The sequence below is a fragment of the Nerophis ophidion genome, linkage group LG10, assembly GCF_033978795.1.
Source record: "Nerophis ophidion isolate RoL-2023_Sa linkage group LG10, RoL_Noph_v1.0, whole genome shotgun sequence".
Taxonomy (NCBI): Eukaryota; Metazoa; Chordata; class Actinopteri; order Syngnathiformes; family Syngnathidae; genus Nerophis; species Nerophis ophidion.
In genome coordinates, this window is record NC_084620.1 from 68,409,619 (window position 1) to 68,422,286 (window position 12,668).

Sequence of the window (12,668 nt, forward strand, 5' to 3'; positions counted from 1 at the left end):
GAGCTCCACAACCCGTGACGTCACGCGCACATCGTCTGCTACTTCCGGTACAGGCAAGGCTTTTTTTATTAGCGACCAAAACTTGCAAACTTTATCGTCGATGTTCTCTACTAAATCCTTTCAGCAAAAATATGGCAATATCGCGAAATGATCAAGTATGACACGTAGAATGGACCTGCTATCCTAGTTTAAATAAGAAAATCTCATTTCAGTTAATCACGTTGATCAAATTCGTGGAAGCTCAAATTGGCCACTAAAAAAAAACTAACCCCGATGCTAAGTAAAAAAAAAATTCAACTTTATACATCAAAATATTGTTTTAGTGGCGGAATATCAAAATATTGTTTTAGTGGCGGAAGTAGATGCGTACGTTTTGATTTTATTTTGAAAAAACCCGGAAACGGTACTTTGAACTCCCAATTTCCACCAATGAACGAGCGGTGTGCACCAGGGACCCCGCAGCTGCCTTCAGTTTGTTCCTAAAGTCCGCTTTATGGCGACAATTCAAATTTTTATGTATTTTGACACTTTACTACTATCATTGGACTTTATTAAGACTCAGTTCATTCAACATTGACAGTGAGAAAAGCCTTTACTCGCTTGGCTTGCTAGCGCTTATGCTAGCTAACGTTAGCCCGGGCTTTACTCGGTAAATTAAACAACAGCAAATAAAGAGGTGGCCAAGGCGTGCCTGATCGCAAACCGCTTTGTTTTTGGTCACGAAACATGACATTGGCACACCAGGCGTGTGCTTAAGTGGACAGACACATCACCCCGGCGTGGTAGGTGTGCTGCACGCACACTTGCATAATTGTAGCCTTTAGGGGCTGTGTCAGCAGCCACCATCGCACGGTACAAGCTTCAAAAAGCTTCAAAAGTAAACCAAAAGCATGTGTCACTCTGGGCTGCCTGCTGCCGCCTGCACGCAATTATTCCTTGTCTGCGCCTGCTGGATATATAAGATCTGATTACGGGACTTGGATTGGAGGTGAGTGAGCTTTGATTAATGAGACTGAAGTCATGTGAATGAATCGAACTTTGGTGACACTTCTAATTGTAGGACCATCCATCCACTCATTTTCTACCGCTCGTCCCTTTTTGGGTCGGGGAAGGTGGTGTACACCCTGGACAAGTCGCCATCTCATTGCAAGGCCAACACAGATAGACAACATTCACATTCACACACTAGGACAGTGGTTCTTAACCTTGTTGGAGGTACCGAATGTGCATTCACCGAACCCTTCTTTAGTAAAAAATCAAATGTTTTTTTTTTTTTAATTCAAGACAAAGTTCTGTTTTTGGTAACACTTTAGTGTGGGGTACATATTCTGAGTCAGTAGTTCTGAACCTTTTTTCAGTGATGTACCCCCTGTGAACATGTTTTTAATTCAATTACCCCCTAATTGATTAATCAATTACCATGAATTGATTAACGTGGACCCCGATTTAAACAAGTTGAAAAACTTATTCGGGTGTTACCATTTTGTGGTCAATTGTACGGAATATGTACTGAACTGTGCAATCTACTAATAAAAGTATCAATCAATCAGAGCAAAGCATTTTTGGTTGAAAAAAAGATGAAAGAAGTAAAATACAGCACTATGTCATCAGTTTCTGATTCATTAAATTGTTTAACAGTGTAAAATATAGCTCATTTGTTCTGGTCTTTCTTGAACTATTTTGAAAAAAAGATCTAAAAATAGGCTTCACGGTGGAAGAGGGGTTAGTGCGTCTGCCTCACAATACGAAGGTCCTGCAGTCCTGGGTTCAAATCCAGGCTCGGGATCTTTCTGTGTGGAGTTTGCATGTTCTCCCCGTGAATGCGTGGGTTCCCTCCGGGTACTCCGGCTTCCTCCCACCTCCAAAGACATGCACCTGGGGATAGGTTGATTGGCAACACTAAATTGGCCCTAGTGTGTGAATGTTGTCTGTCTATTTGTGTTGGCCCTGCGATGAGGTGGCGACTTGTCCAGGGTGTACCCCGCCTTCCGCCTGATTGTAGCTGAGATATGCGCCAACGCCCCCCGCGACCCCAAAAGGGAATAAGCGGTAGAAATGGATGGATGGATGGATCTAAAAATAATTAAAAACTTTTTGAAAAATAAACAAGTGATTCAGTTATAAATAAAGATTTCTACACATAGAAGTAATCATCAACTTAAAGTGCCCTCTTTGGGGATTGTAATAGAGATCCATCTGGATTCATGAACTTAATTCGAATCATTTCTTCACAAAAAAACTAATCTTTAACATCAATATTTATGGAACATGTCCACAAAACATTTTTGTATTTTTTTTCACAGTGTATGAACTTACATTCATATTTTGTTGAAGTATTATTCAATAAATATATTTATAAAGGATTTTTGAATTGTTGCTATTTTTCGAATATTTAAAAAAAAATCGCACATACCCCTTGGCATACCTTCAAGTACCCCCAATTGAGAACCACTGTTCTAAGTAACAAAGACTTAATTTAGAGTTATTTGGACACTAGGGGAACATATTCTAAGTGATAAAGACTTAATTTAGAGTTATTTGGTTAGGGTAATAAGGCCATGCCGAATAAGGCATTAATAAGAACTTAATGACTAGTTACGAGCCAATATGTTACTTATTTGCATGTTAATAAGCACCTATATTAATGGTGAATATGTTTCCCATACTAAAGTGTTACCATGTTTTTTTTTTGTTGGTGCACAAAATGAACCGTGCATGAACATCACCTTGTTCAAACAACAAAACCAAACACAGTGCATAAACTCACAACAAATTACACACCTGCATATCAGTCAGTTGTTGCCGTATCCGTAATACGCCAATAAGGAGAAGTTTGTATTTACACGATGAGTCGGGTGTGTTTTGATCTCCGCCGCACCCCTGAGGCCGACTCACCGAACCCCTAAGGTTCAATCGAACCCTGGTTAAGAACCACTGCACAAGGGCCAATTTAGTGTTGCCAATCAACCTATCCCCAGGTGCATGTTTTTGCCCGGGATTGAACACAGGACTACTCAAGACCTTCATAGGACCGTCACTACAATATTAATAAACATATTTTTTCCCCCTAAACATTGACATTTATATTTCTAGAAAAAAAAAATTTTGTATGTCTCTAAGGCAGTGTTTTTCAACCTTTTTTGAGCCAAGGCACATTTTTCGCGTTGAAAACAGGAGGAGTAAAAAAGTTTTTGTCGCAATTGTTGAATATGACTTTAAACCAGGGGTCTCAAACTCCATTCACCTGGGGGCCACTGGATGCAGAGGCTGGGCCGCCAGAAAATATTTCTTAAAAAAATGTCTTCATACTCCTCAGCATGTCTGGTTTTATATTGACGTTTCAAATTGTATTCCTTGTGCACTGCAACTTTCTCTGTACAAATAGGACACGTCGGGGTGTTCCTGTGCTCAAAAAAGAAATATTGCATCTCCCACTTTTCTTGGAATTATCTTTGCTCATCACTAACCTTTCCCTTCACTACAGGCTTTGAAAAAGACATGTTTGGGGTTGTGGAATATATTTGTATTTAGACGACGCATAGAGAATAATGTTATTTATGCAATGTGTGTTGTTCCACTTTTCCTCCCGACAGCAACACGGCAGTCGGCGGATAATACGTACCGGGATCGCGAGCGCAAAAAACTGACAGCTCCCGTAGTCTTATCCGAGGTCATATAGAAATGCATGTAGTGTTCATCATGTGAGGCAATGCAAATTAAACAACAACAAAACAAATAGCGGTTTGAATTGGTCCAGGTTATCGGGGACTGTTATTACTAACGGACAGTTGTCGCGGTGTGACTGCAGCCAGGCACGTAAGAAAACCCTTGTCTCCATGGCAACCTCTCTGTCGCTTTTCCACTAACGCAGGGGTAGGCAACCCAGAACGTTGAAAGAGCCATTTTGGACCCAAATAAGACAACGCTGTCAAGCGCCATTCATATAAAACTTGCTTGCCGCACTAACATTAAACTTTCATATTAAGGTGGGGGCCACAAAATAACGGCCCGCGGGCCACGTGGCTGGGACAATAACCAAACATGCAAAACTATAGCTCTTGTCTCAAAGTAGGTGTAGTGTCACCACTTGTCACCACACTTGCCAACCCTCCCGATTTTCCTGGCAGACTCCTGAATTTAAATGCCCCTCCCGAAAATCTCCCGGGGCAACCATTCTCCCGAATTTCTCCCGATTTCCACCCGGACAACAATATTGGGGGCCTGCCTAAAAGACACTGCTTTTCAGCGACCTCTAGAGCAGTGGTCCCCAACCACCGGCCCGTGGCCCGGTACCGGTCATGAAAATATTAAGTGCACTAATAGATATTAAAGTTTAAAATATATGTAGGTGTATTGTCAAAATGTATACAACAAATACATTTAGGAAGAACGATAAAGTACTTTATTAATGCATATTATTTCAAGGCTTGTTCCGGCCATATAAAATGATCTGGCCCCCGAGACTTGAGTTTGTCACCTATGCTGTACAGTAATTACTTCAAGCATGCTCAACAGGGGTCCATGGAGGAACATCGCATGTTTACACTTGGACAAGACAAGACATGTTTGAAAAGGAGTAGGAAAAAGCTGAGCTTATCCAACTCATTCTCTTTCTCTCAGCAATCACTGATAGTTTGTTGACTTCCTGTGTGTTTTGTTATAATTAGGGCTGTCAAAGTTAACTCTTGCGATTATTCAAAAAACATTGCATTGATTGTGTATAATTGCACAATTTATTTTGACCACAGATGCTTCTTTACCTTAACCGCGTATATTTACCTCGAGATTGCTTTGAGTGAGAATAAACAGATACAACTGTTAACAAGTTTCGTAAAGATAAATGAAGTGCATTCAAATATCTTCCTGTATGACATTCTATTAATAAAATGTAATTTGTGTCGAAATATTGGGTTCTTTCTCAAAATCAGAATCACTTTTATTGGCCAAGTATATTTACCACACAAGGAATTTGACTTGGTAGGCGGTGCTCTCATGTTTGGTGAAATAAATAAATAAATAGTAACGAAAAATACAAACAAGTACTTAAATAACTTATATGTGAAAGACTAATAAAAAATAGTGAATAGCGAAAAGCAAAAAGGTGACAATGTGAACATCAGTTAATACATTAACAGAGACCGGTTCGTAATAATACAACTTTAACATTTGACAACCAAATAATAAAACAAGGTGACTCGGTAAAGAATCTGGGTATTATCTTCGACCCAACTCTCTCCTGTGAGTCACACATTAAAAGCGTTACTAAAACAGCCTTCTTTCATCTCCGTAATATCGCTAAAATTCACTCCATTCTGTCCACTAAAGACGCCGAGATCATTATCCATGCTTTTGTTACGTCTCGTCTCGATTACTGTAACTTATTATTTTCGGGTCTCCCCATGTCTAGCATTAAAAGATTACAGTTGGTACAAAATGCGGCTGCTAGACTTTTGACAAGAACAAGAACGTTTGATCACATTACGCCTGTACTGTATATACCTTTATATACATATATACATACATATATACCTATACTGGCTCACCTGCACTGGCTTCCTGTGCACTTAAGATGTGACTTTAAGGTTTTACTAATTACGTATAAAATACTACACGGTCTAGCTCCATCCTATCTTGCCGATTGTATTGTACCATATGTCCCAGCAAGAAATCTGCCTTCAAAAGACTCCGGCTTATTAGTGATTCCTAAAGCCCAAAAAAAGTCTGCGGGCTACAGAGCGTTTTCATTTCGGGCTCCAGTACTCTGGAATGCCCTCCCGGTAACAGTTCGAGATGCTACCTCAGTAGAAGCATTTAGGTCTCACCTTAAAACTCATCTGTATACTCTAGCCTTTAAATAGACCTCCTTTTTAGACCAGTTGATCTGCCGCTTTTCTTTCTCCTATGCCCCCCCCTCCCTTGTGGAGGGGGTCCCGTCCGATGACCATGGATGAAGTACTGGCTGTCCAGAGTCGAGACCCAGGATGGACCGCTCGCCTGTGTATCGGTTGGGGACATCTCTACGCTGCTGATCCGCCTCCGCTTGGGATGGTTTCCTGTGAACGGGACTCTCCCTGCTGTCTTGGATCCGCTTGAACTGAACTCTCGCGGCAGTGTTGGAGCCACTATGGATTGAACTTTCACAGTATCATGTTAGACCCGCTCGACATCCATTGCTTTCGGTCCCCTAGAGGGTGGGGGGGGGTCTCCCACATCTGAGGTCCTCTCCAAGGTTTCTCATAGTCAGCATTGTCACTGGCGTCCCACTGGATGTGAATTCTCCCTGCCCACTGGGTGTGAGTTTTCCTTGCCCTTTTGTGGGTTCTTCCGAGGATGTCGTAGTCGTAATGATTCGTGCAGTCCTTTGAGACACTAGTGATTTGGGGCTATATAAATAAACATTGATTGATTGATTGATTGATTCGTTTCGGAGTTTTTTCACAATATTTATTCGATTAATAGTCTGGGGCAGGGGTCGGGAACCTTTTTGGCTGAGAGAGCCACACAAGCCAAATATTTTAAAAAGTATTTCCGTGAGAGCATACAATTTTTTTTTTTTTAAGACTGAATACAACAATATGCGTGCATTTTCAAGAAAGACCAACATTTTTAGAGTATAATAAGTCTCTTATTCTTTTTAATAACATTGTTATTCGGAGGCTAGCCAAAAATAAATAAAATATTCTTACCATTAATGCGACTTCTTGAACAGGTGCAGTAGAAACCGGATGGATGGATGAAAATGCATGAGAATGTTTTATATTTTGAACGTTATTTTTGATCCTGTGATTACCAGCGGATTCATTGATTACTTATCGTGTTAAGCAATGTCAGCTCAGATTTATCCGAGAGCCAGGTGCAGTCATCAAAAGAGCCACATCTGGCTCTAGAGCCATAGGTTCCCTACCCCTGGTCTGAGGGAAGAAACCATTACTCTGACGGGTTGTTTTGGCGTACAGTGATTTGTAACGCTTGCCGGAGGGGAGGAGTTTGTTTAGTGTGTGACCTTGGCGTGAGGGGTTTGCAGTGATGCTACCTGCCCATTTCCTGACCCTGGACCGGTATAAGTCCTCGATCGGGGGTGAAGGTCGACATTGATGATCTTTTCTGCAGTCCTGATTGTCCCTGGCAGTCCGTGTTTGTACAGCTCGGTTGCACATCTAAACCAAACAGTGATGGCGGTACACACAAATTGATTTATAAAATGTTTCATTAAATTATGTACGCGCATAATTTACTTTACTGCAATCAATGAAAATGCAAAAGTGTGATTAATCAGATTTAAAATGTAATCAACAGCACTAGTTGTAATCGAGAGAGAAAAAGAATGGGTGCAACAATTGATGAATTGATACAAATATGTGGCGTATTAAAAAAATACAGAAACGCCTATATAGTTACGTAATTATTAAAGATGCTTGACTTCAACTTTCTTATCAATATCTAATTTACAGATACTGTGCAGCACTTCAGTACTAATATTAACCTTGCCATTAGTTTGGGGAAAAAAAATAAGACAATGAATGCAATGTAAGTGATAGACAGAGTGCCATATTTATTTCTAACATTGAGTCAGTGTCAACAAAGTGGTAATAAAAATCATAACCAATAGCCAATTAAAATAACACATTGTCCAATAGTACTGTCAATAAGTAAAACAGTAAGACCTCATACCGTTTCATTACCAAGGTCCGCATACTGGAATGTCAATGCAATGATATTTTTTTAACAGACATTACACGGTGGCAGAGGGGTTAGTGCGTCTGCCTCACAATACGAAGGTCCTGCAGTCCTGGGTTCAAATCCAGGCTCGGGATCTTTCTGTGTGGAGTTTGCATGTTCTCCACCGTGAATGCGTGGGTTCCCTCCGGGTACTCCGGCTTCCTCTCACTTCCAAAGACATGCACCTGGGGATAGGTTGATTGGCAACACTAAATTGGCCCTAGTGTGTGAATGTGGGTGTGAATGTTGTCTGTCTATATGTGTTGTCCAGGGTGTACCTTGCCTTCCGCCCAATTGTAGCTGAGATAGGCGCCAGCGCCCCCCGCGACCCCCAAAAGGGAATAAGCGGTAGAAAATGGATGGATGGATTATATATATTTAAAAAGACAAAAAGTTTTTTCAGCTTTGTATTATAATTATATTATTATGAGGCATTATCAAAAAATATAGTTTATTTATTTTGCTCTTTTATTTAAAGTCATGTGAAAGAGTGCAATGTATTTATCTCTGTACAGTGATCTATTTATTTATATCTGCACCTTATTGCTTTCTTTTAATCCTGCATTACCAAGAGCTATTGCAACAAAATGTTGTTATTTTGTACTGTAAAGTTTAAATTTGAATGACAATAAAAAGGAAGTCTAAGTCCAAGTCTAAGTAAAGCAACCTGCTCCGCGATTAAGGTAAAAAAGCATGTGCGGTCAAAATAAATTGTGCAATTAATCTGCATTCGAACATGATAATGTAAGAGTTTTGTAATTAATTGCAAGAGTTAACGCGTTAACTTTGACAGCCCTGAACTAAATACATTTAACAAGTACACAACAAAAACACGGCTTCATGGTGGCAGAGGGGTTAGTGCGTCTACCTCACAATACGAAGGTCCTGAGTAGTCTGGGGTTCAATCCCAGGCTCGGGATCTTTCTGTGTGGAGTTTGCATGTTCTCCCCGTGAATGCGTGGGTTCCGTCTGGTTACTCCGGCTTCCTCCCACCTCCAAAGACATTGCACCTGGGGATAGGTTGATTGGCAACACTAAATTGGCCCTAGTGTGTGAATGTGAGTGTGAATGTTGTCTGTCTGTGTTGGCCCTGCGATGACGGTGGCGACTTGTCCAGGGTGTACCCCGCCTTCCACCCGATTGTAGCTGATATAGGCACCAGCGCCCCCCATGACCCCAGAGGGAATAAGTGGTAGAAAATGGATGGATGTACAACAAAAACACATGACTAAATAGAAAATGTAAATTGACCCAAATTGAGCCCAATTACAGTTGATGCATCTTTTCACAGAAAAATGAGTGCGAGGAAAAAGGGGGGTAAGCCCAACAGAGGAGGAGGGAAATTCAACAAGCCAAAGGGAGGTGGAGGCGGTGGAGGCGGTGGAGGAGGTAAAAGAAAAGGAGCAGGCTGCTACTTGGATGACGACAATGATTTCATGCTTGATTTTGGACCTTCCAATCGAGCAAGCAAATCAGCAGGTAAATACCAGTGATTCCAACCACTCTGCCACTTTGTTTTTGCCTGTTTCATGTTTGTCATGTGAAATATTTTGGCCAACACTGGTACAAACTGCAACCGATGGAAAAAGTATGGAATCATCAGACTTGGAGGATGTTTGTTCAGTTCAGAAAGAAATCAGATAACAGACATGACACAAAACTATGGTCATTAAAAATGTCAACTTTCTGGCTTTAAGGAACACTAAAATAAATTAAGAATAGAAATTGTGAAACACTGTGGGGAAAAAAAATATTGAATCATCTTGTAGAGTTTCATTGACTCTCGCTGCTGTGTTGGATCCGCTTTGGACTGGACTCTTGCGACTATGTTGGATCCATTATGGATTGAACTTTCACAGTATCATGTTAGACCCGCTCGACATCCATTGCTTTCCTCCTCTCCAAGGTTCTCATAGTCATCATTGTCACCGACGTCCCACTGGGTGTGAGTTTTCCTTGCCCTTATGTGGGCCTACCCGAGGATGTCGTAGTGGTTTGTGCAGCCCTTTGAGACACTAGTGATTTAGGGCTATATAAGTAAACATTGAGTGATTGATTGATTGATTTCCAAAGCCAACACTTGCATCAAATTAACTCTGTTCATTAGTCTGCAGTTAAAAATGAACATTCACACCTTGGAGAGCTGTTGCACCAGGTGGATTGACAGAAAATCATGGCTCCAACACAAGACATGTCAATAGAAACGAAGGAGAAGATGATCAAACTTCTTCAAGAATATAAATCATCACACAATGTTGCAAAATATGTTGATTGTTTACTCTCAGCTGTGTCTAAATCTAGACCAGGCAAGTACAAAAACATGGGGAGGTTTTAAAAGGCAAACATACTAGTCAGAGTCAAGACAGAAAAGTGTCACTGGTGTGAGGGCTCCTCCTGTGTGGGCGGTATAGCTCGGTTGGTAGAGTGGCCGTGCCAGCAACTTGAGGGTTGCAGGTTCAATTCCCGCTTCCCGCCATCCTAGTCACTGCCGTTGTGTCCTTGGGCAAGACACTTTACCCACCTGCTCCCAGTGCCACCCCACACTGGTTTGAATGTAACTTAGATATTGGGTTTCACTATGTAAAGCGCTTTGAGTCACTTGAGAAAAGCGCTATTTAAATATAATTCACTTCACTTACATCCGCACATTGATCACAATCATGGACAGCCAGCAGCACAAGCGATTCTGACCGAGAAAGCGACAATTTCCCCAATAATTGGAGCGAGGATGATAGATTCGTGTATGAGGTTAGTGAGAGTGAAGGACTAGAAGAAGAAAAAAAAGATGAGGGCAGTGTGAGCGATTCAGATGTTATTAGACACATATACTAGGATAATTCTGGAAAATCCCTTATCTGCTTACTGTGTTACTAGTGTTTTAATCCAACTTTTTTAATGACTTTTTCAAATAGACTGAAAAAAAAGTGCAAGTCGAAACAGTACAATTTCAAGTCAGTGAATACCTCACACCCTTACCCCCTAAAACCACCTATACACCCTCCCACCCCACTCAGGTCAAACCAACCAGGGACACATGGCACAAACAACAAGTAAGACGACAAAAACAAACACACACACACACACACACACACACACACACACACACATACAAAGCCAGAAACAGACAGAAACAGACAGACTGAAAAGAGAGAAAAAGGGAGAAAGAGAGAGACACAATTAAATAAAAAAAATATATATATATATATATATATAAAAATAATAATAATTTCATGAATAAAAAAAAATATTTATGAAAAAAATAATAGGATAATAATAATGAATAAAAGGGAGATTATTCCTCATCTGCGACCGAACATAAGTCAAGAGAGTTGACATACAGTAAGAAAGGACTCCATGAACTTTCAAACACTTGAGCAGAGCCATTTAGTGAAAACCTAAGTTTTTCCAGTTTTAAATTGTAGAGAACCTCTCTAATCCAACGGCCTTGTAATGGGGGGTGAGCCAGCTTCCAATTGAACAAGATTACCGGTAGTCGCCTGGCCAGCAAGGTCGTAAAAGCCACAGCGCGTTTTAGTGGTACAGGGCACGAGTGATCAGGGCGTATGCCGAAAATGACTGATAGTGGGTTGGAGGGAAAGTCTTGACCATATGCCTTTCTGATAGTGTCAAAAATGTCCTCCCAAAAGGAACATAATTTAGAGCAGGACCAGAACATATGGACATGATCAGCCGGAGATTGTTTGCATCTATTACAGGTATTGCTAACAGTGGGGTAGGTTTTGGATAGTTTTGAATTAGTGTAGTGAGTTTTATGGATTACTTTGCATTGGATGAGACTATGACGGGCACATATCGAGGAGGAGTGGACCAGTTTCAGGGCAGAGTTCCAGAGTTGATCAGATATGTTGATGTTAAGATCGCTCTCCCACGAGGCTTTTATCACTGATAAAGAGTTTGGAGCAACTGAGCTTAAAGAGGTATATATCATGGAGATACATTTTTTATGATTTGGGCTCAAAGATAACAATGTATCTATAACAGTTTCCGGAGAACGATTTGGAAAGGGACTTCTTTACGAAGTCCCTCACCTGAAAAAAACAAAAAAGGTGGGAGTTTGGCAAATCGTATTTGGAAGAGAGTTCAGTGAAGGATGAGAACACTCCGTCTGTATAGAGGTCTTTCATAGTGGTGATACCGTGATTGTGCCAAGTCATAAATGCGGGATCGGTACGGGAAGGTTTAAATAACTGTTTTTTAAGTCGCGGGGTCAATATAGATGGGCCCTGAAAACCCAAATGTTTCCTTAGCTGGTTCCATATTTTGGAGATGCCGACCAACACGCCGGATTGTAGTCAGCTGGAAGCGTGTCTTAATGAAATTAAACAATGGATGTCTGCTAACTTTTTGCAACTCAACGCCAAAAAAACGGAAATGCTGATTATCGGTCCTGCTAGACACCGACCTCTATTTAATAATACAACTCTAACATTTGACAACCAAACAATTAAACAAGGCAACTTGGTAAAGAATCTGGGTATTATTTTCGACCCAACTCTCTCCTTTGAGTCACACATTGAGAATGTTACTAAAACGGCCTTCTTTCATCTTCGTAATATCGCTAAGATTCACTCCATTCTGTCCACTAAAGACGCCGAGATCATTATCCATGCGTTTGTTACGTCTCGTCTCGATTACTGTAACGTATTATTTTCGGGTCTCCCCATGTCTAGCATTAAAAGATTACAGTTGGTACAAAATGCGGCTGCTAGACTTTTGACAAGAACAAGAAAGTTTGATCACATTACGCCTGTACTGGCTCACCTGCACTGGCTTCCTGTGCACTTAAGATGTGACTTTAAGGTTTTACTACTTACGTATAAAATACTACACGGCCTAGCTCCAGCCTATCTTGCCGATTGTATTGTACCATATGTCCCGGCAAGAAATCTGCGTTCAAAGGACTCCGGCTTATTAGTGATTCCCAAAGC

General features: G+C 40.9%; 1 protein-coding gene across 1 annotated transcript in view; it reads left to right on the forward strand.

Annotated features, from left to right (window-relative positions):
• Nucleotides 1-410: 410 nt before the first annotated feature.
• Nucleotides 411-12,668, forward strand: part of dhx57 (DEAH (Asp-Glu-Ala-Asp/His) box polypeptide 57) — a 30,697-nt gene continuing 18,439 nt past the window's right edge. The window contains exons 1-2 of the mRNA XM_061914546.1: nt 411-988; nt 9,011-9,198. The gene's annotated coding sequence lies outside the window, so the exon portion shown is untranslated. The remainder of the gene's footprint in view (nt 989-9,010; nt 9,199-12,668) is intronic.